The sequence below is a fragment of the Lissotriton vulgaris genome, chromosome 5 (assembly GCF_964263255.1).
Source record: "Lissotriton vulgaris chromosome 5, aLisVul1.2, whole genome shotgun sequence".
In the NCBI taxonomy this organism is placed as follows: domain Eukaryota; kingdom Metazoa; phylum Chordata; class Amphibia; order Caudata; family Salamandridae; genus Lissotriton; species Lissotriton vulgaris.
The window spans coordinates 970,812,306-970,838,035 of record NC_141693.1 but is presented as its reverse complement, the minus strand read 5'-3'; positions in this window follow the sequence as shown (position 1 = coordinate 970,838,035).

Genomic DNA, 25,730 nt, shown 5'->3' with positions numbered 1-25,730 from the left:
TCTGGGGGTGTATTTACCATTTGAATAATTACATTTGAGCTGAAAGTCTGGGTGCAACTATGCGCTTATTGAAAGGATAAGTCATTTTGTGGAAGACGTTTCCTCTCTCAGTTATGGGGGCATTGTGCTGGGCAAACAGATAATGCCCCCACAGCTGCTCTATTACTTTATCAACTGCAATGGCTCCCTGACAGCCTGGGACGCTTTAGTGACTGACCTGATCTGGGGTACTGTAAGACACAGGGTAGTGGTCAACAAACCCATGCTCCCTGTTCTAGGTAGGACAATGGAGCACTAGCCAAGCAGTTCATGGATGGCATAATCAAATCCATCAGTGTACGTAAAAGTATGATATTTTAGTGTATTGGTCAGTATTGTATAGAAACCCATTTTAAAAATTAATGATTCATGTATTATGTATTTTTTTATATGTGCTTTTATGGTCATTTCGTTTGTACCGAATAAAGCTTTATGAATTGAATTGAATTGGATGGCATCCAGATTATTCCACATGCCCTTAAGTGCTGGAGCAGATGTGCAAATAAAACTAAGCCAGCACACCTCCTGCCCTACCATAGACTGGTTTGTTAGACTCCCATGGATGGTATTTGGAGGCATGGGCAAGGGCTGGATTGACAAAGGTAGGGTACTGCTGCTGCTCCAGGGAGTTGAATACCTGGTAACACTCATGGAGGAGTATGGATTCCAGGCAGGCCAATACCTCATATAACTATGGGGCCACTGACACAGAACCTGAAACACATGATGTGCTACAAATGCTTTTCAAAAGAGGTGACAAGAGAAAAATGGTGCCTCGGTTCTATGAAGCCCAAGTCAACATGACGAAGATTAGTCTGATTGGTCTTAAGACCGACTAGAAGACAGAACGTGGACATAAATTGGAGGGAAGAGAAAATGATAGATTCTTTGAATGCCTGCACATACCTCCAGGAGTGCTTGTTTTAGATATATCCAATTTATTTACTTAGATGCAAACATTCATTTTGTTAGTGGCAGGGAGATTACGTGATTTGCCCAGAATCCCAGGATGTTTGAGCGTCCCTCCCCAGACTCTAACCAGGATCCCCAGCTTCAAGGTCGGCAGCTGTAAGGCCACATCTAATAATGTTGGCTATTTCACTGTATTGAATCTGTAACCATGAAAATATGTCCTATCAAGATGTTGCACCTCAATTGTGGAATACTTGAAATATGTCTTTCTTCTGTAGGGACGGAAGTCCTCACATTGCAAGGAAAGCTGTGCACTCGTATGATTTTAAGGTTTTTCTGACACGCACTTGTGTTTTTTCTTCCAGTGAATTTGACAGTCTTTATGTAGTCTAATGAGTGTCTTGTTTTACTGATGATCCATTTGCTGAGCATGAAGTGTACCCCTTTCCTGGTCAGTGATGTCTTCTTTCCACTTAATTCAGGCTATGGATTGGAACACTGAAGTAAAAGTCCTCTCCTGAAAAATCCACCTTGGGCCCGATTTACAAAGAGCCTCAGCAGTCGTTGCGGAGACTCTGCAGTTGTGATGGAGTCCCAGCACTCCTGGCCAAATCTCCACACTGCAGTACTCATTGCAGAGATTCCGCATGGAGACTCCACCATAACCGCAGAGGCTATTGTGAATTGGGCCCTTAGTCTTCCATAACGGTAGTTCCTACTCCCGCACAGAACATCAAATGAAAGGTGAGTGAATGCACGTGGGTGGGTGTATTGTTGTGAGTGTGCATTCATGTGTGCGTGCTTTGGTCTATGTGTGTATCTGTAAGGGCAGGTGTGGTTGCATATGTGCTTTTAGGTTAGGAGAGTGTGTGCATGTGCATGGAGTACACAATTATGCTATGGAAAGTGGTAGTTAGACATACTCACACTGAAGGATCTATTACCTTGTAGTCTGCAGATAAGATTTCCAGGTAGTGAAAGTAGTGATGTAGTGAGATAAAACTGACATGGAGTGGAGTGGTGTGGCTCACTGGTTAGAGGCGGCAGACCCGGGAGAACAGAACGGCCCGGGACCAGGGTTCAATTCCCGACGCGGCAGGGTCGTAGACCAGGGTCAGCGGACTGGATAATTCTCACCTCAGTGCCTACTCTAACCAGGGATCACACTCGGCAACTCTGGGCATTAGCTTGCCTCATCTCCACAACGGCCCCCCACATACGCCGGGGATGCCTGGTTTCACCTTGGAGATACCCAGATCTTACAGGGAAAGCCAGGACGGGTTCCCCAGCTGTCTACTGCGCAGAGATACTCCTTCGGGAGTCGATTCTAGCGCATTACAAACCCTCAATTAATTAATTTAAAATTCAATAAGGAACACTGACATTCAATAGTCCTAGTTTTCTGAGCTAAATATAACTTGTGTGCCTGCCAGGCATTGCTTATGTTCTCACATATTAGATCACTTATGACATGCTAAATGACATCATTGACACCATTACTAATGGGGGCTTCTGAATATACGGAAATGTTGGTGATTTTAATGAGTAGACTATTATTTTAAATTGTAATGCTTTCCTGTGCATTATGGGTCTACCTTTCAGAATTTCTGTGCTAATATATGTTTATTTGTCCTTAAAGCTTGTCATCAAACTGTCATGCAGGCTCGCCTGTCACTGTGACAGCATTATAATCTCACGCATTCCCAACATTTTAAATATCCTTCTTAGCCCCTTCCACGCGGTGCGCGGAGGGGGGAGGGGCCGCGCGCCGCGCCGCGGAACTCGTGACGAGTCCAGCTCGTCATGCTGCACGGGTTGAGCTGTGCTCATGGCGAGCTGGGCTCATCACAACTCCGCCCACTTCCATAGAACGCCCACACAGGCTGGGAATTAGCCCCACATGGGCCATCCGCGACAGTTATGACGAGCTCAGATCGTCATGAGCACAGCTCCACTGTGCCTCATGACGAGCTGAGCTCGTCATAAGCATGCAAGGGGTTAAGGAGTGCTGACTCTACTAGAATAATAAATAAATCTGTGCTTCTTCAATTTGGGAATGCCTCCTCATAGCATCCAAATGAGATTTGCCCACATATTGGGACAGCAATTGTTATAACAGTTCCTCTCTCATCCTTTGGTGCTTTCTTATAGAAATTCTGCATCTTAGACATATGGTTATGCTCTTGAGCAGACCTAGGTTCAGTAGCTGAGCCAATGAATCAGCCCCTCAAAATCATCGTTGAGAAGCAGCAGCAAATTAGAGGCTGAAGAAAGGTCCCTCATCTTCAACCAAGTCTCTTCCACCACTCGTGTTAGATTAAGTTTTAGAAGAATTCAAAACTTTTAAGAAGTTTGTTGTAGAAATCAATAGTTGTCTTCAGGGAAGTGAAAAATGGTATTTGATTTGGAGCAGAGACTAAGCAATCCACTGGATATGATAGGTAAGGGCAATACTTTGAATAAAGAAATAGAGATTGTTAATAGACATAGGATTTGGAAAATAAAAATAGATTAAATAACCTTCAAATGTATGGCATTGCTGAAGGAGTGTTGGTCTCTGATGTAATGCCTTCCTAAAAACTAACATTCCTAAAATGATCATCTAATAAATCCCTCAGAATTTAATATTTTGATATTCTACCAGGTTGGGCACACATTGGTCAAGAAAGGTGCCAAGCTGAGAGCAATCACTATTCTGTTTCTACAGTTTATAGATTTGATTAAAGTTCTGTCAGCTGCTTAACTGATAAAGCAGATGTTGTGGTCTGGTCTTAAAGTCTCTTTTCTCCCAGGATGTATCTAGAGCAACTGTTCATAGAAGGATGACATTTCTGGATTTTAGTCCAGCTCTTCAATCGATAAATTTGCAATTGTGCTTACTGCAGCTATATTTTTAGTGGCGTACATCGAAAGAACGATGTGTTTTGAACTTTCTGATACTTTACAAGTATCTAGACATTTTCACAAGGGAGAGAAGATGGATGTTGTATTCTTAACATTCTTAGGATTATATTTATATTGTTTTATACTTTTCTGGTACTTAATTCATTTTTTCATCATACTTGAGTTAGTTCACTGCAAAGATATCATTGTAAGTACTTTCCTCTGTTTTATCCATGTGAGAGGTGTTTCCCTAACAATATCAGTCTTGTTTTTATCCTGTTTTTGAGTGGGTAAGTCTGCAATGCAACATTTTTTAACTCATTAATCTTCCTGTTATACTATTTTGTAACCTTTCTGTTCCGCCTTCTGATGCAAATGTTTTATTTCAAAGGTCACACCATGACATTTGGGTGGCTTTCGTTGGATTCTGATGTCCCACCAGTTGCATTTTTTTTCATTGCTTGCTACCATATTTTTTGTCCTACTGATGTGGCATCTCTCAGAATTCCTATTCTTTTGTATTCTTTTTCTCTCTTTGTTTCTTCTCGTCTTTCTGGTTTGGGTTCCATAAATAAATATTCACAGTTACTACTGCATTCTCGAATACTGTATATCATGCAGGTTTTAAGATCAACTGCTGTTTTATATGATGCTTGACTTACATATAATAACAAGGTGAAAAGAAAGACAGTACTATCTCATCTATCCAGATTAATATCACTACTACAAGAAACTTCATTGATGGATGCTTTAATCAGTAAATTGAGGGGATCTAGGGTTGTGAGGCATATCATTCCCTGTAAAAGTGAAGTATATAATAAAGTGAAGGATGTAATACTTGAATTAATCTCATCCAGTGGTAATTACTCTGGCCACATCCCAATCCATCATTATTTTGCACTCCATGACACCTCAGTTTGCTCTCAGCTGTATATAAATCTGTAATGATGCTAATACAATAGAAACCATCAATCAATCAATGATGTCTTTATTTCGATTATCAAAATCATAAAAGACAGCATACATCAACAGAGCTTAAAACTAATATATTGTCTAGATACACAGCGGTTGATATTCATACTGCCAGTTAAACAGGGTAAGAGAAACTAATGATAAAGCAATGTATAAAAATTTTGTATAAAAGCTATTCATATTTTGTAAAAAAAAGCTAAAGAACCAATACAAACAGGCATCCTAGATTACAATAAGCTGGTATAGACATGGTACATTACATATTCTAAAACTCGCATAGATTATAACTGTTAGCTACAACTAAAGAGACCAGTACTATGCATAATATTTGGTCGTGTTATCAGACCCTTAACTTCTTTGCTCGGATGACCCATATCCAACTCAGGAATTTGGCCACTGCTATGACAAGAGAAGTGGAGAAGTGTGGCTCACTGGTTAGAGGAGGCAGACCCTGATGCAGAGGTCAGACCCGGGACCAGGGTTCAATTCCCGATGCGGCAGGGTCTTGCGCTCAAAATGTCCACAGACTCGATAATTCTCGCCTCGGTGCCTACTCGAATCATGGGTTCACACTCTGCAACTCTGGGCAATAGCTTGCTTAATCTCCACTATGGCCCCCCGCGATGGGATGCCTGGTCTTCACCTTGGGGATGCCCAGTAGGGGTTATCTCGCAGGGAAAAGCCAGGACGGGTTCCCAAAGCAAGCGCTAAGAGACCTGTCGGTGATTTGGCGCTATATAAATCGAAATTAACATAACATAACATAACATAACATAACATAACAATAGGATCCTCAGTGCTGGTTTTCAGAATCCTAAGAATCTCCATACTACTCTGATGCCCATGTTCTTGCATATAGGTTTCAACCATTTATACCTGGGAGGCCTGTAAGCAGGCCATACGAAGAAAATATGAGCCAGTGACTCGATCTCAGCAGGGTAAAAGGGACATTGTCTTCTGTGCACTGGTGCCAACTACTGGTGAATGCTTTGAGGGGAGGCAAACCCACCCTGAACTGATGATACAGCTTCCTGTCGGTTGGTCTGGTAATAATAGCCCAGTATGTTTCAGACTTTGACTCATGTTTATGCTCATGGAAAACACTGGTCAAAGAGCAGCTTTGGTGGCAAATAAGTTGCTGCAAACTGACCATGTTCCTGTACGCTGCTTTCAAATCCTTTTTCACAGGAACAGCTGCTGGATCCTCCCATAACTTACTCATCCCCATGTCGATCAATGTGTATTTTAGATTCCTTATCCAGGGGATTTTATTTGTGCCTCCCAGTGACCTGACTTCAGAGAACACTTGAGCATACCGAGTAAGCTCCGGAGTGGTCCAGGGCCTTCTCCAAAATGCTACCGATTCAAACCGAGCCTGTTCCGCAGTTCTGTTACAGCCGAGATCCAAATATAAAGGCTGCAAAGGAGTAGGCTGCGGTAGGCCAATCAGAGCTCTCACAAATTTATTTTGTGCAGCTGCCAAAGAAGTCAAATCAATAAAACCCCATAATTCGGTCCCGTACAATAGGGATGAACCTATTTCGAGTTTGTAGATTTTTAGCGCTGGGCCTATTGGCTTAGTCTTAGAAAGCCTATGCTCTACTAGCAGTGCACCTGCAAGTTGGGAATGCTTGAGCGTCAGCAGGTCGATCTGGTTTTTCTAGCTGAGTTTCTTACCCAATGTTAGCCCTAGATAAGTGAAGGTGTCGGTCTGCTACAAAGGGACATTATTCATGTGCACCCTCCCCCTCAGGGCCTTAGACCTGTGGAAGACCATAAACGTTGTTTTGTCCACATTTACCACTAGCTCATAATCCCGACAAAAAACCCTGAAGCGCTCAAGGGCTATCTACAACCCTTTCTGAGTCCTGGAGAGCAACAAGGTATCGTCCGCGAACATGAGCACTGGCATCTTAATTCCTGCCAACGTAGGAGCATCAGTGGGCTGGGTTGTGAAAAATTGAACCAACCTGTTAATAAAGAGTGAAAACAGGGTTGGGGCCAGTACACATCCTTGACGGACCCCATTTGTTACCGCAAACCTTTCGGTAACATTCCCATGCTTTCCCCAGCGAAACTGGGCATATTTGTTTCATGCAATTTTACCAGGATACTCAATAATTCTAGGGGCATCCCCAGGGCCAATAGGACACTCCACATGTTTAGTTTATGGAACTAGATCAAATGCGGTCCTGAGGTCTACAAATCCCGAGTAGATTGTGCCGCCTCCAATAGCTACTACCTTCCAGTAAACAAGAACTAACCTAAACACCTGGTCAATGGTTCTTATATGGGGACGGAACCCTGTCTGGAGAAGGGTCAAAATGTCCCTCTCATCTATCCAAACCTGAATTCTGACTAAGACAAGCCTCAAAACAACTTTTTGGATAGAATCAATGAGGCTTATTGGTCTGTAATTGCCTGGTTGGGAACGGTCGTCCTTCTTATGTATGGGTTAAATTTCAGCGCCTGACCAAGTTTATGGGATGGAAGCGCCACTTGTTTCGGCGTTTGCAAGATATTTTATGTAGGGAACCCAGTTATCTTTGTCTGAAACAAACAGGTCAGCCGGAATACAGTCTGGACCTGGAGCCTGGCCATGTGGTATTAATTTTAACACGTTTTCCACCTCATGGAAGGTAAACGATGCACTAGTAACTGGAGTGGGTCAGTGGATAATAGGGTCTCTAAAATTAGTTGCAGAAAACTGAGCCTCAAAATGGGACACCCACACGTCCGGGGCAACGTAGTTTGTGGGTACTTGGGGTGAGACTCCACTGCCCATCTGAAGAGCTGCCAGAAATGTGTCATATTTTGCTCTTTGCTTGCTACATACAGGTCGTGCCAGCGGGACTCGTCCCAATCCTTTTTCGCTTGCAATTGGGATGCCTTGTACCTGGTTCTTGCATTTTTTATATCCCCCGTAACATGTAATCTAATGGCCCTAGGAATCTCTGACAGATATTGATGGACAGAATATCGACTTACAGCAACATCGACGCTGGAATATCGAAGGCAAGTATATCGACACCCGATCTACAACATGGTAAGTACAAAAATATCTAAACTAAAATATCGATGTTAAAAATATCGTAATTAAAAATATCGTTTTTTTCTGTAAAAAAAAAAGTTAAATAAAGTAAATAATACTTATAAATAAATTAAACATATTTAAACATATTTAATAATGTTTAAAATTAATAAATAATAAGTATTTCATAATAAAACTTTAATTAAAAATAAACATACAATATATAATATATACTTACTTAATAACAAAATGTATTAATTATTTTAATTAATTATAAATTAATAACAAATACCATCAATTACAAATACATCTACACACATAAAACAATAACATAAATAATAATAATTAATTATATTTAATAAATTAAAAAATAAAATATACTTTCAATATTTTAAAAGTTAATTAAATACAACATTATCTAAAATAATACAAAAAATAATAAATACATAAATAAATAAAAATACTACTTAAAGTCCCAAAAAAACTACATTAATGAAAACATTGGATAGCGTAGAATGTAAAATTACTGTTCCCACTCCGGAAAATTAAACAGTAGGGAAAGCATTAAATAGCATAGGGGTAAAAATTACTAATCCCACTCCAGAGAGTGCAAAAGTAGGGAAAGCGTTGGATAGCGTAGAGGTAAAAATTACTATTCCAACTCCAGAGGGTGCAACAGTAGGGAAAGCGTTGGATAGCGGGTGGGTAAAAATTTGTATTCCCACTCCAGAGGGTGCAACAGTAGGGAAAGCGTTAGATAGCGTAAGGGTAAAAATTACTATTCCAACTCCGGAGGGCGCAACAGTAGGGAAATCGTTGGATAGGGTAGGGGGAAAAATTACTATTCCCACTCCTGAGAGTGCAACAGTAGGGAAAACGTTGCATAGCGGGTGGGTAAAAATTACTATTGCCACTCTAGTAAGTGCAACAGTAGGGAAAGCGTTGGATAGCGGGTGGGTAAAAATTACTATTCCCACTCCAGTGAGTGCAACAGTAGGGAAATCGTTGGATAGCGTAAGGGTAAAAATTACTATTCCAACTCCAGAGGGTGCAACAGTAGGGAAATCATTGGATAGCGTAGGGAGAAAATTTACTATTCCCACTCCTGAGAGTGCAACAGTAGAGAAAACGTTGCATAGCGGGTGGGTAAAAATTACTATTGCCACTCCAGTAAGTGCAACAGTAGGGAAAGCGTTGGATAGCGTAAGGATAAAAATTACTATTCCAACTCCAGAGGGTGCACGAGTAAAAATGAATTGCCAATTAATAATACATTTTTAATTAATTAATAATTAAAATAATTAATTGCCTATTAATAATTAATAAAAAAATACTTATCCATAAAAATAAAACAATAATTAATTAAATTACTTCCCACCCAATTCCCCTATAAACCCACAACCCGCTACAGAAATAAAAACATACATTAATCAAAATTAATTTATAATTCCTAAAAATTAATAATTGATTTTGTATATTTAAATTACTTCCCACCCTATTCCCCTATAAACCCACAACCCGCTCCGGTACTAAAACATAAAAATTACTTAAAAATAACATTATTAATATATAAAAATAATACACATTTAATTTAAAAAAAATTCAAATACTTAACAAAAAAATATTACACATACATAATTAAAAACATAAAAATAATACAAATATCGATATTAGTAACATCGAAATTAGTTACATCGATATATATGCTATCGATATTACTAACTTCGATATTACTTACATCGCTATAAATAAATTCGATATTACTTACCTTAGGGTCGATAATCTGTCCAACGATATTCTTGACATCGAAATTCTATACCTTCGATATTTGCAACACGATATTTGTGTAGGTCGACAATTAGGACTCGATATATATTGACTGTGTACCGGCCCTAGCCTGTGACTTATAAGCCTCTCTGCAGAATTTGTTGTACCAGGGAGCTATCGTTGTGGATGGTGCCCTAGTTTGTTTGTTGGGTTTGATAAAAAAGTTTTTGAGCTTCCCGAACAGCTCAATGTGAACCTCAGGTATAATGCGGTTGGCCGCCTCTTGGGAATTCGATTTATGCAGGATGGAAAGGGAGCGCCGACCAGGGATTTCATTTTGGCCACATCCCCTCATTATCAACAATCCATGCTCATCAAACCCGCCTCATATTATTAGTGAGTAAGGCCTCTGCTAGCGTATCGTCAGTGACCCCAGGGACAATTCTAGATAGGCCAGGAACCTTTAAGGTTAGAGTTAGCAGATTGCGGTCACTTTCGTTCTGCTCCTGTACCACCATGTTAAAATGAGATGCCAATTTTCTACATTAAAAAATATGTAGTCAATACGACTGCTTCTCAAGCCATTGTTAAAAGTGTGGGTGCCCTTGCTATTGGAGTGCATCCTCACATTGACTGCTCTGAGTCGTCTTTCCAAACACAGCCCTTTCAGTTCTAATGCAACCTCGGTCCACTTTTTAATTGGGCTTAAGTTTAGTTGCAGAATGTTTCATTGAGCATCCACTTCCAAACTAAGATTACTGTCTTTATGGTGCTCGAATGTGCAGTTAAAATCACCCGCTAATAATATATTACAGCCACCTCCCAGGCTTCCCAAGCACTTGTCTAGGTGGGCAACTACAGGTGATGCTCTGCCCCCTGGCAACCCTCTAGCATAGACATTGATTACCAGAACGTCTAGTGCATCAGCCATCCTTAGGTGCAGTACCATTATGTTGGGCTGTCAATGAACACTTCCTACACCACACATCCAGCTGACTGCCTAATCCAGCATGTGAGTCCGCCAGACATCCTGCCTTTCTGACACCCCCACGCCGGGTTAGAAAAGTTAAGATGACCTGGGAAAAAGATGGGGGTCAATGCCCAGGTTTCCTGAAAGAGCCAGATGTCTTAATTTTCTGTAAAAGCTGCCCAATCAGCTAGGATGGTTTTGGTGGACAGCCCTTTAATGTTCCAAGAAGACAAAGAAATCGAAGGCTGTACAAACCGCTCAACGGTCAGGTTAAGTGGGTCATTTACACCCCTACTACTATTGCCCTTGGACACTAGCATGTGGAGAGCATGTGGAATGGACTACAAGGATGTCGAGCAGCACTTTGGTGGGAGCAGGTTTTGGCCATAAAAGTGGAACTTAGATCCCTCGACCCCACCTTCAGAGTTTTAACCATCCCGATACCACAAACAGACCCTGAGTCAACAGGGCTGCTGTCAACAGTGACAGAAACAGAGACATCCCATGCACTGGTAGGCCCATCAAGAACTAAGGGGCCAATTAGGATGGCGGTGAATCCGCATACTCCGGGCCGGTGGAAGCCACCGCCCGCCTGGAGGATGCAGATTCACTGCCGCAGACATTGGAAACACCCACCGCCACATTAGGATGGCGGTGGGATCAGCGGCGCATGGCAAGTCCGTCCGCCGCTGATCCGCGGTGTATGCAAGCAAATATGGTGGCGGTGTCTGCAAGACATCGCCAGCCATATTAGGATGCAGGTGGAAACATGCTTTTCCATGGTGGCTTTTCCGCCGTGGAAAAGCATGTGGTCTTTTGTGTTTGGGGCCCGTTGCGGGCCTCCAGGGTGTTGGGGGTGGGGGGTGCACATGGGGGGTACCTATGGTACCCTCCTGCTTTGGCATGCACAAGGTGGTAGGCACCACGCAGTGCCTGCCAAGTTGTGCATGCCAAATTTAAACATGCATTACATGCATGTTTAACTTTGGCATGCATATTTTTGGGCATTGCATATTTTACATTGCGGCCGGTGCTGCTCAAAGCAGCACCCGCCGCAATGTAAAATATACGGGATGTGACCGCCAGGGTGGCGGTCACATCCTAATTGCTGTGGAGGGACTGCCGCTGCCCCTGCAGTTGGTCCCTCCATCTCGGTCCGCCATCCTTAGTTGGAAGGGCTCAAAGCTGCCCTGATTGGACCCTTCAATCCTTGATCCCCTACTAAAGATGGGCCACCTGAAGCTTCACGTCAGTCTATTTCTTCCATAGATGAATATGGAAAATGTGTTGGTCATGTGTGTTTGATTCGCCCCTTCTCCCACTGGGCCTAGTGGAGCATGCTGTTTTATTCAAAAATCCCAACGGGACGATATTGATGTCATCCTCCGAGATGAAATGATTACCAGCCCCCTCCAGTATATGCTGGACCATCCTTGGTGATCTGAAACTAAGTACCACACAATCACCTGGGAGAGACTTGTGTGATTTTCCCACCGATTGGAATCTGCGAACCATCTTAAACTCACAGAAGAGAGGGTCCTTTATACCTGTCCTAACACTCCGCAGATGTAATGCCTTATTTCTTAACGAAGACCAGTGCTCCCGCGCTTCTTGGGGGAGCACTGGGGCGTTAGTCAAAACAACTGTGTATGGTGTTGCTTCCAGGGGTAAATGCAGAGAGGTCTGGTTACTCAAAACACTAGGGATGTGAGTCTGATGTGTTAGCTGGAAAGATGGAAAGATATACCTCATTGCTCAGGTTTGGATTAACACATGCATCCACTGGGCGGGGCAAGGTCATTGGGATTCCACTAGCCATCTTACTACTAGAACTCACAGAGGGCTCACCTTTTCGTTTTCCAGATCTTAGTGGCATGCAGGTATTTTTTGGTGGACCTAGGGCTTCCCTCTTTTAAGACGGTGGTTCTACGGTGGTGAAATGACTGGGCTTCTGACCACTAATAGTGACCAAGGTGGTGTTGGGGGGGCTTACCATGTTTCCTGGGCTTTGGGAGATGCTAGTCATTTGATCACTGTGGGGAGGGGGAGGCAGGCCACTAGGCTGATCTGTTGCTTCAATGGAGTTTGGATCGCTGCGCAGGAGAGGTGGAGATAATCCGAGGGTACTAGAGGGTACTGCAAGTTCGAGTGATAACCTCTGCTCGGTAAGCTGCATTTGGTGGATTAACACTGATTCTGCCCTGGAAAGGAACGCATCCAGTGTCCCCACTACCCCCGGACCCACTGCAGTCTTGCATTTGCTCATTATGTCCAGGCACCACTACAATGTTCCCCCTGTTTGCTACTCCTGGCCACACTATCAAACAAGCTTAAGCGACAGAGGTCTAGCCTAGCCCGGCCTCCTCCGGCCCCTGACGGGCACAGACGGGCCTGCCCTTGGTCCAGGTTTCGCCCGGGCGACGTCCCGCGTGCGTCCTGCACAGCGGGGGAGAGGCAGAGCTATAAGCGCGATGGCAAGTGCCTCCCCCTCCCTCGCGGGGGTGGCTGGCGCAGAGAGTGTTGGCTCTCGGATTCCTGCCTCACCAGGGCATACAAGGCATGTGGCAAGAGGGACAAAGCAGCCAAACGTAAGTATCAGTTCCTGCCTAGTAAGTATTAGCTCCCGCAAGAGAGACAAAGCAGCCAAAGTAAGCATCAGCTCTTGGGCCACGGGGGGAGAAGCAGCGCTATAAGCATGATGGCAAGCGCCTCCCCCTCACGGAAGCACCTGTGACAACAGCAAAGCGTTCTGGGACCTGTAGTCCCCTTCCGCGGTGTTGGACCCTCGCGGGTGTGGCTGTTGCAGCGAGTGTTGGCCCTCGAACTCCTGTCCCACCAAGGCGTACAAGGCATGTGGCAAGAGGTACAAAGCAGCCAAAAGTAAATTTCAGTTCCCGCCTAGTAAGTATCAGCTCCCACAAGAGGGACAAAGCGGCCAAAAGTAAGTATCAGCTCCCTACAATAGAAACAGTTCAGTGGAGCTGCTAGGGCGGGTCAGCCCTGAATTGGAGCACAAACAACCCAAGAATGGTGGACTGGATTGCAGCCCTGAGCAATTGTCAGGAGCTCAGATTAATTCAAACAATCAATCCATCAACTTGTTGTTGTAGCAGTTGGCTGCCCAAGTGCAATGGATATGCCCAGATGTGAGTCCACCCATGCTCATTGTGCCATAGTACTTAATGCAAAAAGAACAATTGATGGACAGAATGCAGAACAATGTCATACATTCACCCCAGTACAGAGATTTGGGCCTAAATCCATTGTTTTATTTGCTCACCATGCCATTCCAGTTTGGATCCAGCCATATGCAAATCAGTCTTAACCCCGTGCCCAATGGGAACAGTCTAGCCTGAACTGCCAGGCCAGGTCCTCCCTGGACTGGAAACAAGCATCCTAGGACCGGTTTCAGGCTTTCACCCCTCATCGATCAGGATAGCTTGACTCTGGTGGCATGGAGAGCACAGAACCCAAGTCTGGGCATACCCATCCCACTCGGGCTGACACATGCAAAAAGAAAAACTGATGGACAGAGATCTGGGCCTATATCCATAGTTCTTTTTGCTCACCATGCCATTCCAGCTTCAAGCTATAGCTCAAGCTATAGCTTGCTGACAACCCCCAAGCTGGATGAAACCAGTCTGGATTGCTTATAGTTCCTGCAGCATTGGGTCTCACCTGGCAGTTGGTTACAGGCTTTTCCCATGAGGAACAGGGTAGGGACTGATTTGCATAAGGGACCTTTATCCAGAGTGGCATAGTGGGTGAAGAACAATGAACCGGAATATAGCCCTGAGCCATTGCCTGAAATTAATTCAAGCATTCCATCATCACCTTACTGTTGTTGCAGTTGACACCCTAAGTGTGACGGGTATGCCCAGATGCAGGTCCCCTCCCCACAATGCCATAGGACTCAAGTTACACCCTAATGATGAGCCTCCAATTACGGAAAATCAAGGCTGTGGGTTGCTTGTAGTTCCTTCTGGAGGGGGCCTCACCTGGCACCTTGGGATGGACTGTACCCACAAGGAGCAAGGTCGGAATTGGTTTGCATAAGATGAGCTTTTGTGTTTAGTGGCATTGTTGGCAAAAAACGATGGACAAGAATGTGGCCTGAAAAATTACCAAAATAAGGATATTACACCTCATTATGCCTCTGTTGTGATGGTGTCCCATTTTGAGGCATTTCCAGGTTTACTATCTTAATAAATTTGGGAATACACCAAAACAATGGCTGGACGGGTGGGAGCACCCACGCTCCACCCATGGAAAGGCATTCCCAAAGCACACTAATGCAAAGCAGTGATTTGCACTGCCTTGAGTTACTCCAGATTTACTAAGCCAATCAGAACTACGAAGGTGACTTTGCGTGTCTTATTAAACCTGACTTGAGTGCATGTGCTACCTGTGTCCCTTTGCATGATAGAACGGCGACAAAAGCTCTTAGTAAATGTAAGCCACAGCCCGATGATTTTATAGTTTTATTCTATTTCAAATGTTCTAAACTTCTGAAACCAAAATTGATCTTATTATATAATTCTTTTAGTTCTATTCACAAAGCAGAAGCATCTTTTTAGGTCTCGTCCTATTAATTGCGCAAGCGATAAATAGGACGAGAGTATAGAGGCTCACCCAAGCTCTGAAACCATCGCGGATTTCGTAGAGTGCATGTGCTCGTGCACGCGCCTACCATTTGCTCCCCGAGCCGCCTGCCTGCTTCACACTTCAAAGGAATGCGTCCCCAGCCCACATAATGCCGAGAGCCAGCGCTTCACTCCCACTCGCTCACTCCCCTTCTCCCCCGCCCCCCACCCCATCCGACTTGTCTTCCCTCAAGCTCCTCTTGCTTCCTCCAGCGTGTCCTTATTTTCCCTTCCTCCCCACCAGCTACTCCCACACCCATGTCTGATGCCCTCTCCCTCTCCCACTCTCCCAGCTGTGTTACTCTTGCTTCCGTCGTCCACCTAATTCTTGATGACTTTCTAGTTTTTCCTGTTGTAGTGCGTGTTTGTTTAGTATGAACTCGACCGCAGGTAAACAAACTTGACTGACGGTACCAATGCGCTTTACTTTACATTACCAGTTGTATTTCAGATGGCCAGGGAGTCCCTACTGTACACTACACACGGACATTCTCTACATTAATCATACACGCTCCCTGTATCTCCGCCATTTAAACTTCTCCCCGTAAGCTGCTTATTGTTGTTGATTTTCACAGAGTAAATGTTCAGCTGTCCAGTCGTTGTGTAATATTTGGTATCCCCTTGTCACCGTCTCTCTAGCAGTGTCATTGCCCAGTACTGACCTAAAAACACAGCAGGTTTTCTCCAACCGTGTGATCTGCGGCGTTGGTTACCAGGGTATTACAAACTATGTGGCTGGAAGACCTGTCTATAAAGAGGCAGGCCACAAATAGCACAGTGGAAGCTGATACTATGTTATTTCAATCGGGAGCGTAGCCACGGTCAAATAAGTAAGGTAACTGGGAGCTCTGTTGGTTACAATGCGGGCCACAGACAGCACAGCGGGTGCTGGCTCTGCGTCATATGTGACATATAGTGTTCGGATTCCTTCCAATATCGTATATCTGAAACTATCTTCACATATTGAGACGTACTTCGTCCTAACCACCTGGTCACGGAATGTTCAGTTTTAGAACGTTTCTCAGTGAATCGGGAGCATATGCAGGGCTTTACGGAGGATGAAAAAACTGGGGGGTCACTCCGAGTGGCGAGGCAAATGTAATTAAGGGCTTGTGTTCATTACCTATTGTTAAAACAAATAAGGTGGAGAGTCAAAATATCGAGTTTTTAATATCGATTAGACATAATATCGAGTAAAAAATATAGAATGGACATAATATCGACTAGACATAATATAGACTACCAAAATATCGACAAGAAAATTTTAATATCAAATAGAATGAACATAATATTGAATCAAAAATATAGAATGGACATAATATCGACTAGACATAATATAGACAACAAAATTATTATTGGTAGGCAATTTTTATTATGAAATAATTTTTATTTGTATTTTAAATTGATTATTTAATATATTTTACACAATTGTAAAATATTTTAATTAATTTGAAATTGGTGTAAATATTTATATTATTTATATTGAAATAATATGTATTTACTTGCCCTACTATTGCACTCATTGTAGGTGGAATAGTAATTTTACCCCTACGCTATCCAACGCTTTACCTACTGTTGCACTCACTGGAGTTGGAATAGTAATTTTTATCCCTACGCTATCCAACGCTTTCCCTACTGTTGCGCTCACTAGAGTGGGAATAGTATTTTTCACCCCTACGCTATCCAACGCTTTCCTTACTGTTGCACGAACTGGATTTGGAATAGTAAATTTTACCCCTACGCTATCCAACGCTCTCCCTACTGTCGCACTCACTGGAGTGGGAATAGTAATTTTTACCCCTACGCTATCCAACGCTTTCCCTACTGTTGCACTCACTGGAGTGGGAATAGTAATTTTTAACCCTACGCTATCCAACGTTTTTCCCTACTGTTGCACTTTCTGGAGTGGTAATAGTAATCTTTACCCCTACGCTATCCAACGTTTTTCCCTACTGTTGCACTTTCTGGAGTGGTAATAGCAATCTTTACCCCTACGCTATCCAATGCTTTCCCTACTGTTGCACTCACTGGAGTGGGAATAGTAATTTTTACCCCTAGGCTATCCAACGCTTTCCCTACTGTTGCACTCACTGGAGTGGGAATAGTAAATTTTACCCCTACGCTATCCAACGCGTTCCCTACTGTTGCACTCACTGGAGTGGGAATAGTAATTTTTACCTCTACGCTATCCAACGCTTTCCCTACTATTGCACTCACTGGAGTGGGAATAGTAATTTTTACCCCTACGCTATCCAATGCTTTCCCTACTGTTGCACTCCCTGGAGTTGGAATAGTAATTTTTACCCCTACGCTATCCAACGCTTTCCCTACTGTTGCACTCTCTGGGTGGTAATAGTAATTTTTACCCCTACGCTATCCAATCTTTTCTCTACTGTTGCACTCGCTGGAGTGGGAATAGTAATTTTTACCCCTACGCTATCCAACGCTTTCCCTACTTTTGCACTCACTGGAGTGGGAATAGTAATTTTTACCCCTACGCTATCCAATGCTTTCCCTACTGTTGCACTCACTGGAGTTGGGATAGTAATTTTAACCCTTACGCTATCCAACGCTTACCCTACTGTTACACTCACTGGAGCTGGAATAGTAATTTTTACCCCTACGCTATCCAACTCTTTCCCTACTGTTGCACTCACTGGAGTGGGAATAGTAATTTTTACCCCTACTCTATCCAACGCTTTCCCTACTGTTGCACTCACTGGAGTGGGAATATTAAATTTTACCCCTACGCTATCCAACGCTTTCCCTACTGTTGCACTCACTGGAGTGGGAATAGTAATTTTCACCTCTACGCTATTCAACACTTTCCCTACTGTTGCACTCTCTGGAGTGGTAATAGTAATTTTTAACCCTACACTATCTAATGTTTTCCCTACTGTTGCACTCTCTGGAGTTGGAATAGTAATTTTTACTCCTACTCTATCCAACGCTTACCCTACTGTTGCACTCACTGGAGTTGGAATAGTAATTTAAACCCCTACGCTATCCAACGCTTTCCCTACTGTTGCACTCACTGGAGTGGGAATAGTAATTTTTACCTCTACGCTATCCAACGCTTTCCCTACTGCTGCACTCTCTGGAGTGGTAATAATAATTTTTACCCCTATGCTCTCCAATATTTTCTCTACTGTTGCACTCGCTGGAGTGGGAATAGTAATTTTTACCCCTACGCTATCCAACTCTTTCCCTACTGTTGTACTCACTGGAGTTGGAATAGTAATTTTAACCCCTACGCTATCCAACGCTTTCCCTACTGTTGCACTCTCTGGAGCTGGAATAGTAGTTTTTACTCCTACGTTATCCAACGCTTACCCTACTGTTGCACTCACTGGAGTGGTAATAGTAATTTTTACCCCTACGCTATCCAATGTTTTCTCTAATGTTGCACTCCCTGGAGTGGGAATAGTAATTTTTACCCCTACGTTATCCAATGCTTTCCCTACTGCTGCACTCACTGGAGTGGGAATAGTAATTTTTACCCCTACGCTATCCAACGCTTTCCCTAATGTTGCACTCACTGGAGTTGGAATTGTAATTTTAACCCCTTCCCTATCCAACGCTTACCCTACTGTTGCACTCACTGGAGTTGGAATAGTAATTTTTACACCTACGCTATCCAATGCTTTCCCTACTGTTGCACTCACTGGAGTGGGAATAGTAATTTGTACCCCTACGCTATCCAACCCTTTCCCTACTGTTGCACTCACTGGAGTGGGAATAGTAAATTTTACCCCTACGCTATCCAACGCTTTCCCTACTGTTGGACTCACTGGATTGGGAATAGTAATTTTTCCCTCTACGCTACCCAAAGGTTTCTCTACTGTTGCACTCTCTGGAGTGGTAATAGTAATTTTTACCCCTACGCTATCCAATGTTTTCCCTACTGTTGCACTCTCTGGAGTTGGAATAGTAATGTTTACTCCTACGCTATCCAACGCTTACCCTACTGTTGCACTCACTGGAGTTGGAATAGTAATTTAAACCCCTATGCTATCTAATGCTTTCCCTACTGTTGCACTCCCTGGAGTGGGAATAGTAATTTTTACCTCTACGCTATCCAACGCTTTCCCTACTGTTGCACTCTCTGGAGTGTTGATAGTAATTTTTACCCCTAAGCTATCCAATGTTTTCTTTACTGTTGCACTCGCTGGAGTGGGAATAGTAATTTTTACCCCTACGCTATCCAACGCTTTCCCTACTGTTGCACTCACTGGAGTAGGAATAGTAATTTTAACCCCTACTCTATCCAACACTTTCCCTACTGTTGCACTCTCTGGAGTGGGAATAGTACGTTTTTACACCTACGCTATCCAACACTTTACCTACTGTTGCACTCACTGGAGTCATTACAGTAAATGTAACCCTTTCGCTGTCCTACGGTAAAAATATTGTATATGTTTTGTAAATAATATGTATAAATATATATGTTTTAAAAATATATATTTTTTTAAAGTTACATTAATTATTTCTCAATTTTACGTTTATTTAAGTATTTTAAATATGTTTAAATTAATTTAATTTACTTTTAAGACATTTAAAAAATTATATATTTTGACAGTCTATATTTTTTACACTCGATATTTTGGAGTCAATATTTTTGTACTTACCTGTTTGAAGATAGGAAGTCGATATTTTTGCAGTCGATATTTTGACCTTGATAATTTGTCCTCTCAATATTTTGTCTGTCGATGGTCTGTCAGTGATCCAACAAATACACACAAGAAGATGAATCTAGAAACACGTGTCTGGGGATACACTTGAAAAGAATACTGGCACTGGCCAACAAACTGTGAGAACTGTGTGTGAAGCGAGCAACATTGAACCACATCGGCCATGATGCATGAGGTAATTCAGCTGTGACGTGTCAGCAGGGTGCTCCAAATCCCTTTGACACAAGAAGATGCATTGCAAAATCCAGAATCGATTTCCGGGACAAGGCCAGGATCTGTTAGCATGTGGAGCGCATGGGCTGTTCTCCTGCTGCAGACTCGGGAGCCGTGAATGGTCCACGTGCACACCACAAAGGGTTCATTGGGACCCCGAGCCGAACGTTCTTTTTTCCTCTCTTGCTGAATGTAGGCGCTCGACATCCTCAGACCGAAACCAGGGATGGTCGTCTTAGACTGTCACCCTTCAGAGTCCCTACCACTTTGAGCTTTATAGCGCTACCTCACAACAAGTGCTATATGAACAGCCAGATATGAAAATCATCGCCCCCACCCCGCGTTTTTTTAATAATTAATTATACGTAATATAAAGGCTTACGTTGCTAATATTCAAAGGTGAACAACAGACTGAACGTTTACTTATTTCATTGCTTTTATACAGCGTGAGTCACCAAAAGACTGTTCCACGGTTTTCGATCCCACTTGTTTTGTTTAAATATCATGGACTTGTTACACATCAAAGTACAAGCACCGCGATCGAATTAAAGTGAAATTGTGGACCCCCATCTTTCAATGGGTGTTCATAAACTGTAAAAGACGGGAGCCTACTCTCATGTGAGAATTTCAAATCCCGTTTAGGGGCGAAGACACCCGGCAGACCCCGAAGCCCCACCTACCCCTCTATCGCCACTGTCCGACATACCGGCCCTTCACATCTGCAGCGGAGGCAGGCCGCACTTTCCAGAGTCCTCAATATCTGTAAAGTAGTCATTGTATTGTATTTGTATTTATATAGCGCTTACTAACCCGGACAGGGCGTGGAAGCACCTCTTTGGCGAGTCACACTGACCGAAGCTGCAATCTTTGCTGTTTATTGACAGTTACTGAAGCAATGTTTTCATGGGCTTCAACGGATGACGTCGGAAATGCTGAAGAGCCCAGCCCGGCCTCTGAATAGGTTTCGAAAGAGGAGGCAGGCCGCCTGTTTTTGGGCAACACTTGCATTTTCCTGGACCAAACAAACTTTCCATTAGATGTCCCTAAGTAAAAAAGAAACAAATAATGGGAAATTGCTCCTGACTTGAATATATAAAGCAAGCTTGTGGTCCCATCCACCTGGCGCTGACACCAAGCGGCTTGGGGTTTTATAGTAGTGTAAAGTTTAAGTTTGGTTGAGTGGGTTACGGGGCATCAGGGAACCATATGAGCACGGCACTGTGCGTCTATGCCACACAAGAGTTCAGGCGATCCCGTGCTTAACCTCCTTGGTAATCACGTGGCAACTCTTTCCTTTATTCCACATCTTGCTTCGGTGCTAACACGCAGGGAAAATCTATTGATACCACTCTTAATGTGTGTGTGCAAATGGGAAAGGGGCATCTTGAACATATAAGAATAGTGCCAGAAGCTGATTTTATTGCATTTCAGTTTTATTATTTTTGTTTACATAATGAGGTCATGAGAAGGTGCAAGTTAAATCATTTTCACATGTGAATGTTGGATGTGGCTAAGGCACTAATCAGTCTCTTCACTCCTTATTATGTAAAAGCCAGACAACGCAAAATCAGTTATCTCTACTGGTACAGGGTTTCTCGTGGACTAGGGTTTCTTTGGTCATATCTCTATTACACATCTTAAGTAGTTTGTAATATAAAAAGTGTTGTGTATTTCGTCAATTCTTCCGAAATGTATGTCCCGCTGCAATAAGGACGGACTGGGGCAAGTGTATTTGCTACGTTCTGTATTGCACACACACAGCAAGATGTTCCCCTTGTTGATTGCAAGGCGGCTTCGTGCAATAAGCTAGTTCAGCATGTCAGGGGTCCGTGAGTGGAGCAGGATACGGAGGTTATTGCCCGTGGTAAGACTGCAGCCCTGCCAAGGGTCAACTAGGGGTTAAACAAATGGACATTTGCTATTGTTATTCAATTCCCTCAAAATATTTTCGCATACAATTCACAGCGCCAGCACTTGCTTGCATTAGTGTGCTGGTAATGCGCTTTGCACAGACACTAACAGTGTGTGTTCTTCTGCGGTTCTGTAAGCATACCCAGGACTGACGAGAGGGCATGGGTTATGATCAACCGTTTAGAAGTCAGACTCCTGTGGTTCGCAGCATTTGACCCTGTTTTACTTTAATACTCATGGCAGTCCTGGCTGCTTTTTTTCTTTTTTGTGTGTGTGGTTAGAGGTGGTGCGCTTGGTGCAGGGCAGATTGTCTCTTAGGGAGATCTCGCCAGGAAGCTATGCCCCCCCTCCCTCTTCACACAGTGACATTTTATATACAGGTTGGCAGGTCTAAGATCTGTATGAAATGTGCCATTAGTAGGAGACGAGGAAAACAGTTCGCTTGTCTTTCCTAGAACTCGCAGGTATTCAGAGGGTAGGAGGCTTTTGAGTTTCTAAAAGTACTTTGCACTTCAGGAGGTATAGCCCACACAAGAACAGTCATCCCCCTTGAAAATCATGTGCTGAATCGCGACTCTCCAGTTCAGGCGTGTGTGCTCTCTAGGGCCCAAGCATGATTAATTGTTGGCAAACTGGCCTGACACCTACCTAGGTTAGTGACCTCTCTGTGACAAAGAGCCATGCCTTGTGGACTACCAGATCCTGTACACCTGTGCTTGCATACATTCAGTTCATAGTGGGCACTTCACACACACACACTGTAAACACTGCACCCTCACACACACTGTACACACTACACCCTCGCATACACTGCACACACTGCACCCTCACACACACTGCACCCTCACACACACTGCACCCTCACACACACTGCACCCTCACACGCCACATAATTACACTGCACTCCATTCAACATCCACTCCAAATACCACTCAGTGCCACATAATTACATGCCACATAATTACACTGCACTCAATGCAACATACACTCCAAGTACCACTCAGTGCCACATAATTACACTGCACATAATTGCACTGCACTCAATGCAACATACACTCCAAATACCACTCAGTGCCACATAATTACACGACACATAATTACACTGCACTTAATGCAAAATACACTCCAAATCACACTCAAGGCCACATAATTACACGCCACATAATTACACCTCAATGCAACATACACTCAGTGCCACAAAATGATATGCTACATAAATACACTGCACTCAATGCAACATACACTCCAGATACCACTCAGTGCCACATAATTACACTCCACATAATTACACTGCACACAATGCATCATACACTCCATATGGCTGAGATACCCGCCACCCCCTCTCAACACAATCCCCAAGAATTGGGAAACCGGAAACAGTTCTGAACTTTTGGAAGGCGGGAGGGAGTTACCCTCCCGGCCGTATTTATTAAAATATGAAACAAAATTAAAAACATCAAAATAACAGTTTCATATCATGTACAATTTCATATCCACATTACGATGTTTTGGCTAACCTTAACACATTTCTAATACAAAGGTTCTCCTAGCCGATACTAACATCCTTACAAATGCATTTCAAATTGAAATTGTACATCCTAACGTTAAGGGCCAACGGCAAGGTCGTAACCGGTGTCAGATCCCTAAACCAGAACTCCCCCCTCACTTGTGAGGGGCGGCCGCACAGAGGACTGCACCTCATGTGCCATACCAATTTCCCTTGTCTTGAAGGGGGCCCCTGTTAACTTGACGCCATGTATGTGGTCGTCCGAGGACTCGTGTGAGGTGTCTAGAAGGTAGCGTAGACCCCCCTCCCTACCCCACACAACTTACCACATCTGCCTTCGCAGATGTCCTGGCCCCGGGAAATTCCCAGGAGGGGACCGTAGCCCCTCCTATCCAGGGAGGGGCCTTGACCGCCTTCCCTTTCCTTTAGGCGTCCCGTCCTTTAGAAGGGACCGCCTCCCCTTTGAGGGGCCAATGGCCACCTCCCCCCGGGCGCTCCCATCCGTAATGGGTGACGCCCCCCCCTAGGGATCTTCCAATGACTGCTCACCGATCATGACCTTACCGCCCAAACAAACAATAAATACGACAAGATTAATTACTAAAGAAAGAAAAGACATTTATACCTTAAGCAGATCAAGTATAAACTCTCTAAAAACAATACTGAACACTCTGATGCAAGTCTTTAATAAAGCATACTGCGAAGAATTATCCACTTTATTGCAACCGAATCACAAACTTTATTCCGAACAACCTGTAAGAAAACAACTACTACGTCAAATGACTTTATTCCAAAACAACTTGCTGTCTTCGGGGCTGGTGGGTGGGTCAAAATTGGCTCTTCGTTCCGTCTCGAGCTCACGTGCAGCGAGGAGGTGCAGCTTCAGAGCACAGGAACAAGAGGATGCTTCCTTGTACTATCGCTCCTTTTATTCTTCTTTGGGCGGGCGTAAACCCGCCTCCTCCCGCCTCCGGGGGCGTGGCTGACGGCTTCAGTGTCTAGGACAACCCACTCCTGGGCGGGAAAAAGCGCGCCCTGGCTACGCCGCTTTGGGCATACCAGCCGAGACGCGCCTCCCACCCAAAATGGCTTCCCGGGGGGATCGGGGTACTCCACCATACGTTTGGGGGGACCGAGTGGTCGCCCCTTTCCATATGGCTGAGATACCCGCCACCCCCTCTCAACACAATCCCCAAGAATTGGGAAACCGGAAACAGTTCTGAACTTTTGGAAGGCGGGAGGGAGTTACCCTCCCGGCCGTATTTATTAAAATATGAAACAAAATTAAAAACATTAAAATAACAGTTTCATATCATGTACAATTTCATATCCACATTACGATGTTTTGGCTAACCTTAACACATTTCTAATACAAAGGTTCTCCTAGCCGATACTAACATCCTTACAAATGCATTTCAAATTGAAATTGTACATCCTAACGTTAAGGGCCAACGGCAAGGTCGTAACCGGTGTCAGATCCCTAAACCAGAACTCCCCCCTCACTTGTGAGGGGCGGCCGCACAGAGGACTGCACCTCATGTGCCATACCAATTTCCCTTGTCTTGACGGGGGCCCCTGTTAACTCAACGCCATGTACGTGGTCGTCCGAGGACTCGTGTGAGATGTCTAGAAGGTAGCGTAGACCCCCCTCCCCACCCCACACAACTTACCACATCTGCCGTCGCAGATGTCCTGGCCCCGGGAAATTCCCAGGAGGGGCCCGTAGCCCCTCCTATCCAGGGAGGGGCCTTGACCGCCTTCCCTTTCCTTTAGGCGTCCCGTCCTTTAGAAGGGACCGCCTCCCCGTTGAGGGGCCAATGGCCACCTCCCCCCGGGCGCTCCCATCCGTAATGGGTGAGGCCCCCCCCTAGGGATCTTCCAATGACTGCTCACCGATCATGACCTTACCGCCACAGGCCGGATAGTTGACCGGCTATCCGGACCCCCCACAAAACTCCTACCTAAAGGTCATGCTGTAAACTCCTTAACCAGGCTACGAGGTCTCCTATGAGTAAAGAATTCCCCACCCGGGACAAATGAACCCCATCCTCTAGATACATATTGTCCCCCCTGATACAACCATGACGAATCGAATGCAATGTACTGGTACAGAACAGTCTACCAAGCTTGTTATTCACCTTTTTCACAGAATGATTTATAGCAGACACTGAATTAGCCCCCCGCCACACCT